Below are 18840 nucleotides of genomic sequence, written 5' to 3' on the forward strand. Positions count from 1 at the left end.
CCTGCTGGAGGCCAAGCCCTTGGCATATTCAGTAGAGTGAAGACTGGGGTGGCAGGCGGCTTATGAGTGAGGGTGATATGAGATATTGTCTCAGAAGAAACTTTAAGTACAGGTTTTATTAGTTATGTGATCTTATCACATTTATCTGTTTTAGGTTCAGTTTGCTAAATGTAAGAAGACAATGGTAATACTCACTTCAGTGTGCTGTTAGGATTATAAGTACTAAATAAAACATAAAGGACTTGGTTCAATGTCTGAAATGTAGTAGGTGTTCAATAATGAGAGTTATTATTATCACTCTATTATTTGGTTCAATTGTTTCATCAAGTTTCCCAATAAGTTTGGATTCATGTTGGGTTGCTGGGAATTTGCCAGAGGTTGAGAAGTTAGAAATACTTTGTAATTTTGGAGAACTGAGAAAGCATGTATCTCTTGGAAAGGTTTTCTGGTGACTTAGTATTGTGGGGATCAACTGTAGGATAACTGCATAAATTAATGGTAGGGGCTTAGAAAGGCTGCTGAAACTGAGGAGAAATGGTAGAGTCCAGTCTGTATTTCCCTCAAATTCTTTCGATAGGAAACCCTTTTCACCATTCTAGATTGACGCGAACCAGATCATGTTGCTCCTCCACCCAAAATCCCCCAGTGGCTTCTCATCTCAAAATAAACTCTGACGTTCTCACATGGCCCCCAAATCCCTGGGTGATGTAGCCCTCATCTACTCCTCTGATCCCACCTCCTTCCCTTGCATGGCCCCAACAGCTTCTTCAGCCATGGGGCCCTCGCTGCTTCTCAAACACACCGAGGAGCATTCCACCTCAGGACCTTTGCATGTGCTATTCCCTCTGCCTCAAAACTCTCCCCCACATCCCTGAGTGGTCCGCTTCCATTCCTAAAACATGGCTTGGATGTTACCTACCCAGAAAGGCCTTCTTCAATCACCACATCAAATAAGGCTTCTCCTGTTCTCACCTTGCCTTAGTCTTCTTCAGAGCAAATATTACTGCATAAGATGTGATTTCTTTGTCTATGTAGCTATTACTGCCTCCTTCCCTTAAAAAGTTCTCTCCATATGGCAGGGACTGGGTTTTGTTCACTATTGATGCTCCAGCTCCAGGAATGCAGCTAGATTTAGAATAAATATCTGCTCAGTGAATGGGTATGCAGTTCTCATGGCTGGGGGTTTTCCCCAAAGTCGATAACCAACTTTTTTTTTTTTTTTTTTTTTTTTTTGAGACAGAGTCTGGCTCCGTCGCCCAGGCTGGAGTGCAGTGGCTGGATCTCAGCTCACTGCAAGCTCCGCCTCCCGGGTTTGCGCCATTCTCCTGCCTCAGCCTCCCGAGTAGCTGGGACTACAGGCGCCCGCCACCTCGCCCGGCTATTTTTTTGTATTTTTTAGTAGAAACGGGGTTTCACTGTGTTAGCCAGGATGGTCTCGATCTCCTGACCTCGTGATCCGCCCGTCTCGGCCTCCCAAAGTGCTGGGATTACAGGCTTGAGCCACCGGATAACCAACTTTTTCATTTCTTTAGATGCCACTCAGCAAATCTCATTATTCATTCATTAAACTCTTAAAGATCTTTTGTGTTTATACAGATCTGGCATTTGCTGACCTTAGCTCAAGAGGATATTAATGTAGGCAACGATGACACTGCAGACTGCAGTAAGAGAAACTGTTACCACTCATTCAAACTGCCGTTGCGAGGAGTTCATTACAGAAAAAAAAACCACCTGAGAAATATGTGAATATACCCTCCTTACATGAAGTTAAAACATTTCTCTTTCATCACAGCCCTCCCCAATCCCCAACCCCCTCAACCCTCCCAAAAACAACCAATTGTTAAAAAACAGTGTGGATTATCAACTCCCCAATCTTTTTCTGTTCACTTGAACATGTAAAAATGTACCTGAATAAATATGAGTGCTGTTTTACATACATGTTATTATATTTGGATTCAAATTTATGTATGATTTTCCAATTCAATTTTATTTCACACAATCTTATCAGTCTTATGTTCTAAAAAAATAGCTATGGTAATACATGGAGGCTGACCTCATTTTTGTTGATTGATGTTTGCATACACACCTTTCTTCATCCTTTACTTTTAACTTATCTATGCTGTTGATTTTGAAGTCAGTTCCTTATCAACAGCATAAAGTTGGTCGTTTTGTTTATCTGTTTTGCCTATCTCTGCCTTTTAATCAGTTTATTTAGACAATTTATATTTAAGGCAATTGCAGGAGGACAGGTCCCTGGATGATGTTGGCTGACCCAGCTCTTCCACTTTTGCTTGCAATCCTCAGGTAGACTATATTAAGAATGAGTTATCTTGAGATAAGGAGATCGTATCTGGAACAACCCAGACTGTGTCCTAACTCCTAGAACAAGGTGTCCTGCAAGGCTTGAGCTCAGGACGCCAAGTGTCACCCAAGGAATGTAAACCCAGGGCACAGCAGGTTTGGGTCCCTCAGCTGCAGTGCGATGTGGAGCAAATGCAGGCAAGACTCCATCTGCCCTGGGCAGCTTTCCTGGGCCATGGAGGACCTGCTTGTAGTGGATCCTAGGCTCCAGTTGACCCTTGCTGCCTATCTGTGACTAATAAATCCAATCCACTTTGCCTGACTTGTGCGAGTGTCTGCCTCATCAAACCAGATCCACTACTAGGTAGAGAACCTTTGTGTGCTTATTGAAATGTTAGGACTTAAGTCTGCCATTTTGTCTGCTCCCACCCACTTCTGCCATCCTAGGAGGCACCCCTGAGCTTCAGGGCCACAGGAGGAGCTCGTGGCAATATCGCCCCTGTCCCCAGATGCTGGCCGAGGCCCAGTGAGGACTTGGGCCCCCATCCCAGGCTGTGAGGGGGCATGGCCAGGGGTGCAGTGCTCCACGGAAGCAGTGAGAGCCAGGGAAAAACGGGAGCCCTGCCCCTTCCAAGTTGGTGGGGCAAGAGCTTCCCAGGTATAACTGCAACTACCCAAGCTGTGGCTGCAACCCAGCACCCCTCTACTCTTGGGAGTTGGGAGGAGGCAGGGTCCCCACCCTCCTGGGAGGCACTGCTGCCCCCCAAGTCATGGCTACGGATTCGGGCCTCCAGCTCCACAGAGCAGGCAGGAGCCCTGCCTCCTGGGGTACGGCTGCAGCTGCCCAGACCAGGGCTGCAGACCTAGGCATTTCTGCATGCTTGAGGGGCCTGGGAAGGCACCCCACACCACTGCAGACATGGAGGTGCCTGCTCCCACTGCCTGGCTTCTCCTGGCTCCTGGCACCTGCTCTGATCTCTGAGCAGGGTTAAGGCCAAGCTCAGGTGCTGTCACAGCTTGGCCAGGCATGCTCAGGCTTGGGGCGGTATTGACATGCCAACCCCCTGCCACCTCAGCCCCCTCTGGACTTTGGGTGCTTAGAAGCGCAGGAGGGGAAGCCAAGGGTGGTTGGGTGCTGTCCTGCACATGCCCTTTGGTGCCAGCAGCCTGGGCACCATGGATGGCTGTGGGAGACAGACAGGCTCCTGGGCAGAAGGGGGTGGGTCCCAGTAAGGCCTCACCTTCAGGCCTGAAGGCTGAGGGCTGGGCTCCCAGGCCTGCAGATGGGAGTGGGGACTGTGGTGCCTCTTCCAGCCATACCCATGGCTGCCCATGTACCAGCCAGCACACACTTTCTCCCTTCTGGGGTTCATAAAAGCCCCAGGCTCAGGCACAGCAGGGTAGAGGATGGAGAGGATGAAGAGATCTCTGGACAACCAGCTACAGAAAGGAGTTACCCTCTCAGCTGAGAGCTTCAGAGACCTGCAGAGACATGGGAACTACCAGTTGCAGAGAGAAACAATCCTCTCCAGGGCCTCCTGTCTGCTGAGAGCTGAACACTCCATAGGACAACCTGGCTATGGAGAAGAGCTACCCACTACCCACTGCGGGTCCTCCGAGCTGTCGTAACACTTAGTGAAGCTCATGCTTGTCGTGTTTACCCTTCACTTGTCTGTGTACCTTATTCTTCCTGGATGCAGGACAAGAACTTGGGCAAAGGCGCTGCTGGCCACAGAGGTTTCTGGCTAGAAAATCGACACCCCAAAGATCCCATAACAATTTTATTATGTGTTTTCCATTTTTTTCACCTCTTTTTCATTCCTTTCTTTGTTTTTTATTGTTTTCCTATGGGCTGTTCAAACCCATTTTAAGAAATCTATCTTGACTTTTTTTTTTTTTTCTTTTTGTCAAGAGGAAGGAAGCACCAGAAGGGGGAGGAGGTGTCAGGCTCTTTTAACAATCACAATCAGTTCCCTCAGAGTTAATAGAGAAAGAACTCACTGATTACCATAAGAATGGCACCAAGTCATTCCTAAAGGATCTGTCTTCAGGAACCAAACACCTGCCACCAGGCCCTACTTCCAACCTTGGGGACCAGATTTCAAGAGGAGACTTGGCAAGGCCAAACAAACCATAATCAAACAGCAAGCAGTCTGAATGCGTGCAGACACTCTGTTTAGGTTTGGTGTGCAGGTCCTGGTTTACCTTTATGGGCGGTTGGTTTCAATGACAATTTAATTTTCAGACACTGTATGGTGTTATTTTGGTCTTTGTGGTTTGGTAATTTGGGGGCTTCCCAAAAGGCGACACTAGTAATCCCTAGTAGTGCCACTTGATGGGGTGAAGGAGATTCCCTAGGCCAAGTCACCTATGCTGTAAATGGGGCAATAAAGTATCTGCTGACATTGATGATGATGCGTGCTTCCTGAGCTGGGTGTTGGTTTTGAACCTTCTCACTGGTGGCGACTGGTTGCCCAGTGTCTCTAGGTGGGGAAAGAGAGTGTCAGGCCCATGAGGACAAATAGGTATCCTGGGTCAAGTGCTTGTTACAGTGGTGTCTCTCTTTCCTGGGCTGCCCAGCCATCTTGATGTCTCCCAGTAAGGGAAATAAGTCTCAGGTTCAGTGGGGAAAGGCAGCACTTCATTTACCCACTTACCTTTAGCAGGGCTCCCTGTCAATCACCCTCGCACATGCTCTCAGGCTCACCTGGTGTTGTCAACAGGGCTCCAAGGTGTCCTGGGGGAGGAATGAGACCACCTCAATCTCCTTCTGTTGGGTTGCCTTCTGCTGTTGTGGGGATGGTCCTAAGATGTCTTGCGTCAGTGTTCTTCCACCAGTTCTGGAGCTCCTAATCAGACTCCTTTGCCCTCCTGCCTTTCAGAGTTGTCCTCTAGTTGCCCCTTGTGCCATTTCTGGGCTCATACTTGCCAAAGGTTCATAGTGTTTGAGTAGTCTTCAAAATATACATATTTAGTTATCTTAACTATGTTGCATTTTTGTTATGTTTTGTATCTTACTGCTTTCTGCTTTTATCTTTATTATTTTATACCTCTATTCTCTTTGTTGTTCTTTTTTTCCTACCTTCCTGTGTTGATAAAACATATTTCATGCTAAGTCACAAAACCTGCTAACAACAACAACAAAAAAAACCAATAAACTAAGAGATATTGATGTTTTACTGAAAAAATCACATGAGCAATTTTAAACATCCTAAATTGGATCTGTTTAAAAAAGAAAACTATGATTTGATATCAGTTTAGCTACATATATAATTCTAGGATTCACATATTTTCCATCAGCACTTTGAAGATATTAATCTAGTGTCATCTTGAATACAAGGTGTTTGAATATAGACCAGCTTTACTGACTTCCTTTCAATGAACAGAAAGTGATGCTGCTTTGCTTGTGAGGTTTGGAAACTTGCCACTATGCTATGAGGAGGCCCAGGCCACATGATGAGATCACATGTGGCTACTTTGGCTGATAGTGCCAGACTGAAGTCCCAGCGAAGAGCCAGCATCAAAATCAGGCATGTGTGTAAGGAAGCCTTTGAGATGACTTTAGCTCGATTAACATCTGACTGCAGCTGCATGAGTACCCTTATGTGAAAACCACCTAGCTGAACCTAGTTAGCCCCCAGAAATCATGATTTGGGTCTCTCAGCTGTGCCATTAACTAGCCTTGTGACTTTGGGCAAAGTATATGACTTGTCTATAAAATGGTCCCAGTGATACCTACACTACAGAGTTATTCTGAGAACTAATTAGGATAATAATTTCCCAAGATAGGTATTATTTGGATCATTTTACCCATGAGAACATGTACCAGGAAAGGCCAAGTAAATTGCTCAGTCAGCCAAACATATAACAAGTGACATAATGTGATTTTGAACTTTAAAAAATATGACTCTAAAACATGTTCTCTTTACCATTATTCATTTTTGTTGCTAAAAATGATCACCATAGCAACCCATTAACCTACCTAATGTCACACTAGGACCTAGAGAAACCGTATCATCTTTTTGCATACCTTAGTTTAATTTAAGTCCGACTTGGCAACAGGCTAACGTTGTGATGCCATTTAGAGCAAAAGAGAAAAAAATGTACCATGGTTTGAAATACCTGAGCCCACAGGCAGGTTAAGCAGACACCTCAGTGTGCCAGTGTGAGAGAGAACAGTGAGTTCTTTTTGGCCTCACTTTCTTATAATGCTGTTTTTGGAAAATGAATTTTACCAAAATAGCATGGCATGCATGAATATTATTCAAATGCCAGGGTTGCTCTTGGAGCTAGAACGTAGATACATTGCAGATTATCATAGGGATATAGAAGGGAAAAGGAGCTGAGTAACAGGGAGAGAAGTGTGGTGAGGGTGAGGAAAATCTTAAATATTTTCACACTCTCAAAATTCTCATATACATTTTATCTGCACTGGTGGATCATATCCATCATCATGGATTAAAATGTTGTCACAAAGTAAAAATGATGAGCAGTAGCAAAAACCATGTATTCTCTGGACATATGTTTCTGGAATTAATCATAATATGAATCCAAAAGACAATGTCATGGTTCCATGTTTGACAGATAAAAGAATAGTGAGAATTTGTTTTAGAGGGAGAAGTTTACTCAAAGTCTCTTTCTAAACAATGGTTTGCTGTTGATACATTGATTTATTTAATTATCATTATTATTATCATCGTGGGTTAAAGTTTGTTGATTACTTATGCAATCTTGTTATTGCTGTGCAGTATATTTACTAGGTACTAGACAGCATTCTAAATACTTTCATGTATTACCTCCTTTAATCTTCCTTTGATGCAAATACTTTTTAATGCACATTTTACAGTTGAAGAAATTGAGGCAAAGAGAAGTAAATTCAGTTGTCAGGCTAGGAAATTTAGGATGGGCGGGGGAACAAAATTCACATTCTGAGTCCAAGTTCTTAACCTGCTCTGCTATTTAATATTATCATTTTCAATATTAACCATAGATGGCATTTATTGTTATATGTGCTGGGCTTAATGCAAAACACTTCACCTTGACTAAAGCAGAGGGATGGAAGAGTGAAAACCAAATAATTTTCTCCATGTGTAAGTCAATGTTCTTTAATTCCTTACCCTCTTCCTTTATTATTCCTTAGTGAATTATTTGGGTTATTTGTGCTACAGCATTGAAACTCACGGGTTCATAGAAAGGTAGAACTTGGGGTGGGGTGGATTCTGGGTCTTTTATACCAGCTCCCTAATTTAACACATGAGATCTGAATGTCTATATAATTTTGAAAGCTATGTTCTCTGTGCTCTGGTGACAGGAGTGAAATTATTCAAAATTATTTTTTTACACCTGAGGCTTTGCCTCTGATTCCCTGAATGGCCCTGGTCAATGTCTAATCTCATTGGGCCTCAGTGTTCCTATCCATGTTATCAAACTTGTCAGTTTGCAGTATTCCAGAGCCCTCACCGTCATAGTCTGGGTGAATGTCTACAGTGTGGCCCAAGCATTCTCAGATATATGCCATTTCATTTTCATATTATGATATAAAGCACTCATCTACTGATATGGTCTGGCTCTGTGTCCCCACCAAAATCTCATCTTGAATTGTAATCCCTGTAATCCCCACGTGTTGAGGGAAGGACCTGGTAGGAGGTAATTGGATCATGGGAGCGGTTTCCCCCGTGCTGTTCTCATCATAGTGAGTGAGTTCTCAGGAGACCTGATGGTTTTATATGTGTTTGACAGTTCCTCCTTCACACGCTCTTTCTTGCCTGTTGCCACGTAAGACATGCCAGCTTCTCCTCCCACCATGATTGTAAGTTTTCTGAGGCCTCCCCAGCCATGAGAAACTGTACGTCAATTAAACCTCTTTTCTTTATAAATTACCCAGACTCAGGCAGTTCTTTATAGCAGTGTGAGGATGAATTAATACATCTACATAAAGATACCATTTTTCTGCAAGTCTGATGACATCAATGCTTTCCAAAATGTGGGCCAAGACCACCCACTGAGATTCCTGCTTATAAGAGGAAAAGGAGCAGGAGATGAAATAAGGTTGAATCACACACTTCTTTCTTGGTCCTTCTTTATCAAGGTGAAGGTCTCCCTTGGGAGGCAATGTATCTTTGTCACTCTCCAGCACTTAGTCATCTCTTTTTTTATTTAATAAAGAGCCTTCCCAGACAACATTTATCTATCTAGCCAAAATTTAGTAGCAATGCTTAATGTTTTCCTCGTATTTGTTTTTAGTTTGCTTCTATCTGAGTCAAATAAAAATGTTTTTCTATTTGCTTTGGTGCAATAAAGACTGTTTAAGCAGTGATTTATTTAAAGGAAAAAGTTGATTTAGAGAAAAAATATTAAATAAATAGTAGTAGCGACATGTATCAGTTATTTTTTGTGATTTAATCAAACACCCCCAAAGTTAATGGCTCAAAACAACAGTATTAAGATTACTGTGGCATGGGTGAACAATTTTGGCCAAACTTAGTTGGCTGGTTTTTCTGGTCTTAACTGGTTCTCTCATGCCTCTGAAGTCCATTGAAGTCTGTCGATCCCTTTTCAGAATCGTATTTTTACAGTAAAAGTAAAACATGCAGAATTGCAAAGGAAGCCAATTATACTAAAATACAAGTATCAAAATATAAAATTTATGGCATTGTAATATGTTGATTTCTTATTTACATATTAATTAATGAGGTCTAGTGGCAAATCAATCAACTACCATAATTTTGAATAGTGGTAAATGTGAACAGTGTTTCAAGACCCCTGCAACAACTGTGATGTGATATAAAAATATCTGTACTGGCTCCAAAGTCATGGATTCTAATAAGATAATTGCCATTTGTTGCCAAATTAATTATCAAAATAAATGTTAAATCTCATTCAGAAGATGGCAAAAAATAACAATTTTTTTCCATGTAGGTTTATAGGTCTTCTCTAACTAAAGGGTTAGTCTGCTCATTGGTTATGACCACACTCTTTGCATTATTGTTTCCTTTAGAAAAGCAAAGTTGTGAGTGTCAAAAGTCTGAGGACATAGTGGTTCTATGGTAATAAATATTGGTTCCTTCAAATTGTTGTCGGCTTTTATTGCTTGGGATTTTTTATGGGCTGTGTGTTGTTCAGTTGTGTTTAGTATACCAAAATGTTCCTCCTAAATCAGATCTTAGGCTCTTTGGCATTTTGCTAGCAGAGGGCTGTCTTTAATCCTTCTCTTCTTTCTACAGGACCCATGTAGCCTTCCTTGATGTCATGAATTTCCTAAATTTTTCCAAAGGATTCTCTGATACCTAAGATAAATGTTCTGACATTCTAACACATTTACTCTTTATATGTAATTGGTGGTTTGGGAATGAAGATTGTGAGGTGAAAAGGAGTGATAAATAAGGGGGAATGAAGAATGGTGAGCTGAGATCCAAAGATGGTTCTTTGGTGGTGCTTAGGAAACGTCGGAGGGTCCGAGTGACAAGGTTGGTAATGCAAATCCAGGAAACAGCTATGTTTTATCCCATTTCTGTGCCCTTCCTGGGAAAAGCTGGGTTCTCTCCTTTTTGGGTAATTCTCTAAGCATCATGAGAGAAGTCACAAAAAGATTCGAGAAATGAACACAGCCTGAAATACCTTATCCACTTCTAAGGACTTTAAATATGTATTTATCATACTTTGCTATGTGGGATTGATTAGGATGTAGAGACCATTTATGCAAGAGCATCTGAATACTATATTATTACATGTTTGCAGTGCACAAAAATATTACCATTTAGAGCAGATTTAGGAAGTGAAAATCTGAGAATTAAAAAAAGCAAAGACAACCAGCCCGGTTATGCATAGCTGAGTGACCTATATTGGTTACAAGGTTTTTATCTCTTCATTAGAATTGTAAACAGAACTCTCTGTGAAAGAAAGGATGATGCTGTAAATACAATGATATATAGCCAAGCAAGTCAGCCAAGAACACTGTTATTTTGGGGGAAGTTGAGAATGCGGAGGTTCCAATGGCTCTCATAGGGATTTAAAAAAAAAATGGAAGTAGCAATTTTTCCATGCAGAATGAAATGAGAGATGGTACCTGAACTAATTCAGTGTCAAAACTAAGTATTTATTTGTATCCAGTTGCCTGTTTTTCTACTGCATCATCAAATACACATGATTAATTCAAGGCATTATTTCTTTAACTTGTTCATTTTTAGATTACACAAGTAACAAATATTTGTTGTAAAAAACACAAACAGTACAAGTGAAAGGAGAAAATTCTTTCCCCTTCTACCAATCTCATCCCTGGAGATAATAGCCTTTGTCAGTTTATTGTGTAATCTTACCTTCTAGATTTCTAAATATGCATATCCACCTACATGTGTGTATAAACATGCAATCAAAATAGGATTTTTATACATATTTTTCTGCAATGTGTTTATTTTACCTAAAATAACTGTCTTCCTTCTTCTTATAACTGTATTAGAAAAAACTTCTTATTTTTTTAGAACTGTGCTATGTGAAATTCCATTGTATGGTTGCCCCATCATTTATTTAACATTCATCTAATGCCTGGCATTTAGGCTGTTTCCTACTCAACAAATATTGAGAGTTTGTTATCCTCTAGGGATGCCGTGGAGGAGTACAACCGTATAAGGAACTTCCTCTTCTCTCAAGTAGTTTGAGGCTGGATATGTGAGTCAGACATATTGTGTAACAAATAGGCTTCAGATTTCAAGCAGAAAATGCTAAGAATTCCCAATGCAACAGAATCTAATAGCCAACTGAATCAAAGTAGTCTAAAAAAGAAAGATATTGTGCAAGAGCATTTTCTCAGTAGAAAATCCAACATATCACAATAGAATGGTTAAAGGGCAATTATTCATAGTACAGAGATTTTTTCTTACAAAATATTTGATTTGTTAAATATCCCTCTAGTACTTAAATCTTGATTTTTTTTTACCAATAGCTTTTTGATACACTTTAGGTCACCTGCTAAGTAAAAGAAAGCTTGAATGTTAGGAACTCCCGAAGGTTGGAGCTATATCTTTATTTCCCAGATATTTAAGTGGAAATATATAATTCAATATATTCAAAAGAGGTTCTCAAAGCCCAGGTGTGAAAGGAACTTTTAGCTTCTCTTCAGATCATCCCAGGCTCACCTGTCTCCAGGACTCTTGCTTCCTGGCTTTCACTCTGGAGACCAACTTTAGGTAGATTCTCATCACTGCAGGGCCACAGCAGACATTGTGCAGGAGCTGCCTGGCAGTGCCTTGTCTCAAGCCCACAGCTTGATCCTCTTGTCTTCAATTCAGGGCTGTCTTCCATCTTGCCACTGAGGCTTAAGATACATCAAGACCTGCCTGACACTCACAGGGGTGCATGGCAAGGTGCAGAAAAGTTAATGCCTGATGGGGTAGACTTTTGATCAGTGGGAGATGAAAGCTAGTGGATAAATTCTCCTCCTCTTCCATTGCCACCCTGCCAACAGACTGTCTTGAGACTCAGTAGCCCTTAAGGCCTTTCAGAAGCAGGATCCATGAAATAGTACAGTTAGTTTGTTTTATTATGAAGCAGCGGCTATCTCTACAGTGCCCTAACTCATACTTGCTCTGTTGTCTTCTCTGCCCTACTCTTTTCCCTCACTTCTGCTTCCCTGGAATTGTACTCCCTAATACAGGAGTTTTCAGCTATATTGATAAGCTGTTGTCTCAGAATCTGCTTTTGCAGAACACAGGCAAAGACAACATAAATTGCACAAAATGGTATATAGCGCACATTGTCTGGTCGTTACCTAATACATAGCAACCATTTATTGAGCACCAACTAAGTGTGCTGCAATAGTGCCAAGTGCTTGATATGCCATTGAATAATCACCCTCTCTAGGAATAGGCGATTGCTATTAACTAAAGTTTGTATTCTGTAGGAAAGAAAACTGAGGCTCAAAGAGTACCTCACTCAAGGTTGTATTAGACCACTTTCTAGTTTCTTTCTTTCTTTATCCTAGCATGTTATTGTGATTGGTGGAGAAAAGAGGAGGTGGAGGATGCCTGCTCCACATGGTTGCTTTAGCCTTCTTTGACCTCAAGATTCTCCATTCCTCAAGCTCTCAAGTATGTGGATCAAGTAGCTAAAAATGGAGTCACTGAACAAGAAAGATAGGTTTTGAACTTAGATTTGTATGCATGAGGCAAAGTAGCAGTGATACTAGCTTAGAAAACCACTGATGCCCAGTCAGGAAGGCTTGGCTCAGCCAATGTGTGATGCTGTTGTTCATGGCATAACAGTTCTCACACCTGGGGGATGAGAAAAGTTAGCACATGTTCTCTACTAAAACCATCCCTGACTTCACCAAGTGCCACACAGGAGGGAGGGTCAAGGCTCTGCAACCAGGATCTTCAACTCTGGCCATTCTTGCTCCCTCACTGTGCTCTCTGCTTCTGCCCTGTCTCCTTTAATGTGGGCCCAATTCTACACCAAGTTGTCGAGGAAAATCTCCCGTCCTCAACTGCTTGGCAGCCTTCTAAAAATAAGCCTCCAACCTCACCAGGGCCACCACGCTGCTCAGCAATCATTTCTCTTGTCCTGAATGCTCCCTATCATTCCATTTTGCAAAGCAGCTGCTCCAAGCTTTTACTACTCTTCCGTCTTCCCTCACATTGTCCCACAACCCAGCCCCATGCTCTCAAGTGAAGGAAGATGGGAGCTCTTTACATTATTTCCTCTCCACAACACTAAATTTGCCTAGTTCTCCCCATTTCTGGTAACTCAAGATTATGCTCTCTGTGATGCTCCCAGGTAGCCTAGTGGGATGCAGGAGAAACCACAGAACTCCACACTGGGCACTTTCTCTCCCTTCATTTTATATGGTACAGAATGTGTAAGAAAAAAATACCACGAGACTTGTGTTGTAATTCTTTAAAAAATAATTAGCAAGCTTTTCATGTGTGTGTGTGTGTCAGTCTTCCTTATAAACGTTGTTCCTGAGAGCAGTTACTTCTTTCATATGGATTCCTTGTGGAAGAGATGGACACTCGGGTCAGGTCACTTCAATTGTGGTCACACCTAAGAAGTCAGGAACCTAGAAGTGAGAGAGATAAGCATCTAGTTTTTTTTTATTATTATTTTTCTTTTGAGATCAAGTCTCACTCTGTCACCCAGGCTGGAGTGCTGTGGCACAATCATGGGTCACTGCAGCCTCAAACTCCTGGGCTCAAGCAATATTCCCACTTCAGCTCCCAAATAGCTGGGACTACAGGTGTATGCCACCACACCCAGTTAATATTTTTAAATTTTTTGTACAGATGGATCTCACTATGTTGCCCAGGCTGGTCTTGAACTCCAGGGCTCAAGTGATTCTCCTGCCTCCGCCTCCCATAGTGCTGGGATTACAGGTGCAAGCCCCTGTGCCCAGCTCAGTTCTATTTTAATTAACTATATAAATTGTACAAAATTTTTATAAAAGTTATCATCTCTTGAGTCACAGTAGGGTATAAAACATGGCACAGAAAACCCTCCGCAGACAATTTATTTCTATGTTCATCTATTGCAAGAACCAGTTGAGCACAGCAGCAGCCATGATAATAGCAGGCATCTGCGCTTTGGGCTGGTGAAAATAAATTAAATTTGACGTTGGTCATGAGAGCATGTCAACAGCACTGCCTGTGAATTATTAAAATAAAATTCAAATAAGAGAAAGCAAAAGCCCTTTCCAGAGAGCTAAATTAAAGTTTAAATTAAAGCAACAACATTTTTTTCTTGGCAAAAATTTTCTAATTATTTTCTACCTCTAAGGTTTATTTCCATTAATGCTTCCTCTGTGCAATTAAACACATGGAAAAATGCACAGTAAAATTTCACTAGTCTGGTTTAAAAGGAAGAGATTGGTTTAACAAGGTTTGCAGTGGGCTTGACAATCAGATGCTTTAAAATGGGTTGACAGAGTGCTGTTTCGTTGAGTGTCAGTGTCAGCAAATACTTATAGCTCACCTATTATGTGCTAGACGCAGTATTGAGTGACTTAAATATAAATGTTCAAAACAGTCCTCCGAGTTGGGTACTATCATTTACATTTTATAGAGAAAATCACAAAACTTCTTAAAACCTGATATTTAGTAAGTGGCAGAGATGGAATGGGTTCTGTTAGGGGTTAGATTTTGTTCCTCCAGAATTCACATGTTGAAATCCTGACTCTGTGTACTTCAGAATATGATTGTACTTGGAGAATCAGTCTTTAAAAAGATTACTAAGTTAAGATGAAGTAATTAGGGTGGGCCCTAGAGAAACCAATCCAATTTTCATCCCAGATAGTATCAAAAAGCTGAAACTTCCTAGATCACTGAGTCCAGACAATAAGACGCCAGGTCACTTGTCTGAGCACCTGCTGTCTGTTGACCGACTCCTCTATAAACCCTTAACTTTAATTGGTTGGAGAAACAGATTTGAGACTTGTCCCCCACCTCCTGGCTGATGTCACCTGCAATAAAGCCTTTCTTCCTTGGCAACGCTTATTTTCTCAGTGATCGACTTTCGTTGTGGTGAGCAACCGGACCTAGGCCAAACCCCTGGCATTTGACAACACTAATTCAATATGACTGGTGACCTTACAACAAGAGGAGATTATGATACAGACACACAGAAGGCAGATCTTGGGAAGGCACAGGGGGTGGGCGGCCATCTGCAAGCCAAGGAGGGAGGCTTCAGAGGAAACCGATCTGCTGACACCTTGATCTCAGGTTCCTAGTCTCCAGAATTGTGAGAAAATAAATCTTTCTTTAAACCACCTAGTCTGCGGTACTTTGCTATGCCAACAATAGTAAATTAACACAGGTTCAAACTCCACTCTCAGCACCAAAATCTATATTAGTTAACTAATGCTGCACAGGAGATTACCACACTGTTAGTGGCTTAAACCAATAAATATTTATTGCCTCACAGTCTCCGTGAATCAGAAATTTGGGAGTGGCTTAAATGCACAGTTCTGGCTCATGGTCTCAGGAGGTTGCAGTCAAACTGTCACCTGGGGGTGTAATCATTGGAAGGTTTAACAGGGGCTGGAGAATCTGCTTCCATCATGGCCTCTCCATGGCTGTTAGGAGGAGTCCTTAGCTCTCCATCGCACTGAGTATCCTTCCTAGGACTGCTTGAATATTTTCAGGACTTGGTGACTTCATGTAATTTAGAATTTCTTAACTCTCCATGATAACCAAAGTAACAGTTTACCCCTAGTTTTCTGACACTGGCACCCTTAATTTCCTTTCCAAACTTTCTTCATGAAAGTAGAAAGAAAATTTTACCTGACCTTGACCCACATAAAGGGGTGACTAAGTAACTAAGATTTCTGGGCTTAGCTTAACATAGACTTGGAAACTGCTCTTTTCCACCTTCAGGGTGTGCACAATGTAGCTTTGTAGTCAGGCTGCTTTGGTCCAAATCCAGGCTTTGCTTCTTATTAGGTCTTACAGCTTGGACCATTTAAAAAAAACTTTTTTGTGCCTTGGTTTCCTCATCTATAAAATAGGATGATAATAATAATAATTTTATACAGATGTAGCAAGGATTCTGTAAGTGAATACATGCAACTTATTTACTTCCCAAGACTTGCTTTTCTTTGCATTCTTTGGATTTTTCCTCTTTCCCTTCCCTTTCCCTCCCTCCCTCCATCCTTCTGTCCCTCCTTCCCTCCCTCCTTCCCTCCCTCCCTGCCTTCCTGACTTCCTTCCTTCCTTCCTTCCTTCCTTCCTTCCTTCCTTCCTTCCTTCCTTCCTTCCTTCCTTCCTTCCTTCCTTCCTTCTCTCTTGCCTTGGTCCCACCAGTGGTTTCTAATGGACACTGTAGGCATGTGTTCATTTGGTTATATCACTAAGGGCTAAAAAACATCACTGTGAATTGAGTGAAACCCAGAGCATAAAAATCCAAGGGTTCTTTCTAAGTCAGCCATTGGTTTTGTGCTTGCTATGGTGTTTGATTGCTCTGTGCTTACTCTTGCTACTTGCTATGTGAATATGCACATATGAAAGGCCCAGGGCATGGGGGTTCAGGCTATATTTTACTTTACTCACCATAAATTCCTGTGCAGTTTATATCTAAAAAAATCCTCTATGAACAGTAAATAGTCACCCTAAATTCAAAGTTATAGAAAAAAAAATTTAATTGAAAGACATCAGTAAAGCACATGTTAATTCAGATGAAGGTAAGAAAGCTCAACAAGAAAACAGTGATTAGGTAGGAACAGAACCAAACTAGTCTTTTGTTATTTTCTTTTTAATAGAGAGAGGGTCTTCCTCTCTCACCCAGCCTGGAGTACAGTGGCACAAATGTAGCTCATTACAGCCTTGAACTCCTAGGCTCAAGTGATCCTCCAAAGCAGGTGGGACTACAGGTCCACACCACCACACCCAGCTAATAATTATTCTCTCCTCCTCCTCCTCCTCCTCCTCCTCCTCCTCCTCCTCCTCCTCCTCCTCCTCCTTCTTCTTCTTCTTCTTCTTCTTCTTCTTCTTCTTCTTCTTCTTCTTCTTCTTCTTCTTCTTCTTCTTCTTCTTCTTCATTATTTTTTGTAGATACAGTCTTACTATGTTGGCCAGGTTGGCCTCAAACTCCTAGACTTAGGTGATCCTTCAGCCCTGGCCTCCCAAAGTGCTGGGATAATAGGCTCACTCCTGTTAATAGAGGCTAAATGTGGATTTTCACTTGATATGATTTGGCTCTGTGTCCCCACCCAAATTTCATCTTGAATTGTAATTCCCACGTGTCTAGGAAGAGACCTGTACTCCCCATGTGTCAAGGAAGGGAGGTGATTGGATTGGGCATGGGGGACAGATTCTCCCATGCTGTTCTCATGATAGTGAGTGAGTTCTCATGAGATCTGATGGTTTAATAAGTGTTTGGAAATTCCTCCTTCGTTTTTCTCTCTCTCCTGCTGCCATGTGAGGAAGGTCCTTGTTCCCCCTTGCACCATGATTGTGGGTTTCCTGAGGCCTCCCCAGCCATGTAAATTGAGTCAACTAAACCTCTTTCCTTTATAAATTACCCAGTCTTGGGTAGTATCTTTATAGTGTGTGAGAATGGACTAATACATCACTTTAATCCAAATTTAACCTGGTGGTACCTGCATCATATGAAAGGGCTGTGTATTTGGTCCATGTAGGTGCCTATGTTATCAGGAGTTCTGGAGCCTGCTAGTCTTATCTCGGGTTGATCTCCAAAAACAATACTTACCTACATAAAAGGGAATTCAAGTAGCTTATTTAGCAGGTGATCCCAGGCAGCACTGGTAAGAGAGGGGAGGAATGAGACAGGAAAGAGAAGGAGGCCAGGGAAGAGTTTGTATTCAGTAGATTATTGCTGTGGGCAACCAGGAATCAGTTCTGCTGGTGACCTCCGGGAGACAATATAGAACATGCCTGAGAGCTGTCCAACCAAGTGACAAACGATCTGGGGTATTAACCTACTGACTCCTGCCAGTTACTGGTTAGAAGCTGTTCCTAGGGAGCATTAGCTCTCCAGCATTCCCAGGGAGCCCCACACTTGGACTCTCAGGGCTACAGAAAGCCCTCATGCAGATATAAGTGCTATGCTCAGGAACTGTGATTGTGAAGGGGATTGTGAAGGGGGTGCTTCTTTCCTAGAGTCAGGCTCTAACAGATACAATTTACAGAGATTTATCTTGTTTCTTACTCAAAAATTAGTTGACACACAGTGAAAAAACAGGTAAAAGGTATGCAGCCTAAGACACTGTGGTCATTAGGCACAGAGCACAAATATCCCGAAATTCTAAGAGGCAGTCAAGGCCACCTGAGTCATGACTGTGGCTGGTTCCACCCACCACCTTTCTACTTCCCAAATGCTGGGAGATCATTTTTCTTCTTCAAACATTGTATCATGTCTTGCATGGGATATTTGAAAACACTAGAATTTATTCTTTTTTCTGCGCCTGGAGATTTTATAGTTATTTTTCTAGTCTACAAAGGTGCCACAATTATAGAATATAAGGGGTTTTTAAAAAGAATTCTGTCCTTGTATCAAATATTAAAGCCACAATAAATGTCTTTTAGAATTTCCCTGGTCATTCAAATGCGCGTCTTAACTAAAGGTCTGCGACAACTGTTTTCCTTTTGAAAAATTATTTTTCTTCTTTTAATTGCCTATTTGAAAATATATGATAGAGAGTTTAATGTTAAAACGCTCTTAGTTGGGGGTGGGGCCAAAATGGCCGACTAGAAGCAGTGGCGATCAAAGGCTCCCATTGAAAAAAACCGTAATAGCATGTGAATCTTGCACCAGCAACTGAGGTAACCAGCTTCTCTCATCAGAGCAGACTAGACTACTGGCATTACCTGCGCAGAGGAAGGAAGAGCAGTGTGGTGCAGCTGCCCACCTGAGAGCCACACAGGGCAGGGGAATCCCCACCCCCAGCCAAGGGAGGTGGTGAGTGAGCATGCTACCCAGCCAGGGAAACCGTGGTTTTTCCACGGAACTATGCAACCCATGTATCAGAAGATGCCACTCATGAACCCATGCCACTGGGGCCTGGAGTCCCAACCCTGGAGCCATGCAGATTCTTAACAC

The 18840-nt window shown here is 42.0% G+C and overlaps 1 protein-coding gene and 1 long non-coding RNA gene across 8 annotated transcripts in view; one reads left to right on the forward strand and one right to left on the reverse strand.

Moving 5' to 3' along the window:
• DSTN (destrin, actin depolymerizing factor) overlaps window positions 1-18840 on the forward strand; it is a 1228633-nt gene that overhangs the window by 545155 nt on the left and 664638 nt on the right. The window lies entirely within an intron of this gene.
• The window catches only part of LOC126929210 (uncharacterized), a 34209-nt gene continuing 25662 nt past the window's right edge, over window positions 10294-18840 (reverse strand). The window contains exon 3 of the long non-coding RNA XR_007717098.1: window positions 10294-13351. This is a non-coding gene — a long non-coding RNA (uncharacterized LOC126929210). The remainder of the gene's footprint in view (window positions 13352-18840) is intronic.

Source organism: Macaca thibetana, chromosome 10 (genome assembly GCF_024542745.1).
Source record: "Macaca thibetana thibetana isolate TM-01 chromosome 10, ASM2454274v1, whole genome shotgun sequence".
Classification (NCBI taxonomy): Eukaryota; Metazoa; Chordata; class Mammalia; order Primates; family Cercopithecidae; genus Macaca; species Macaca thibetana.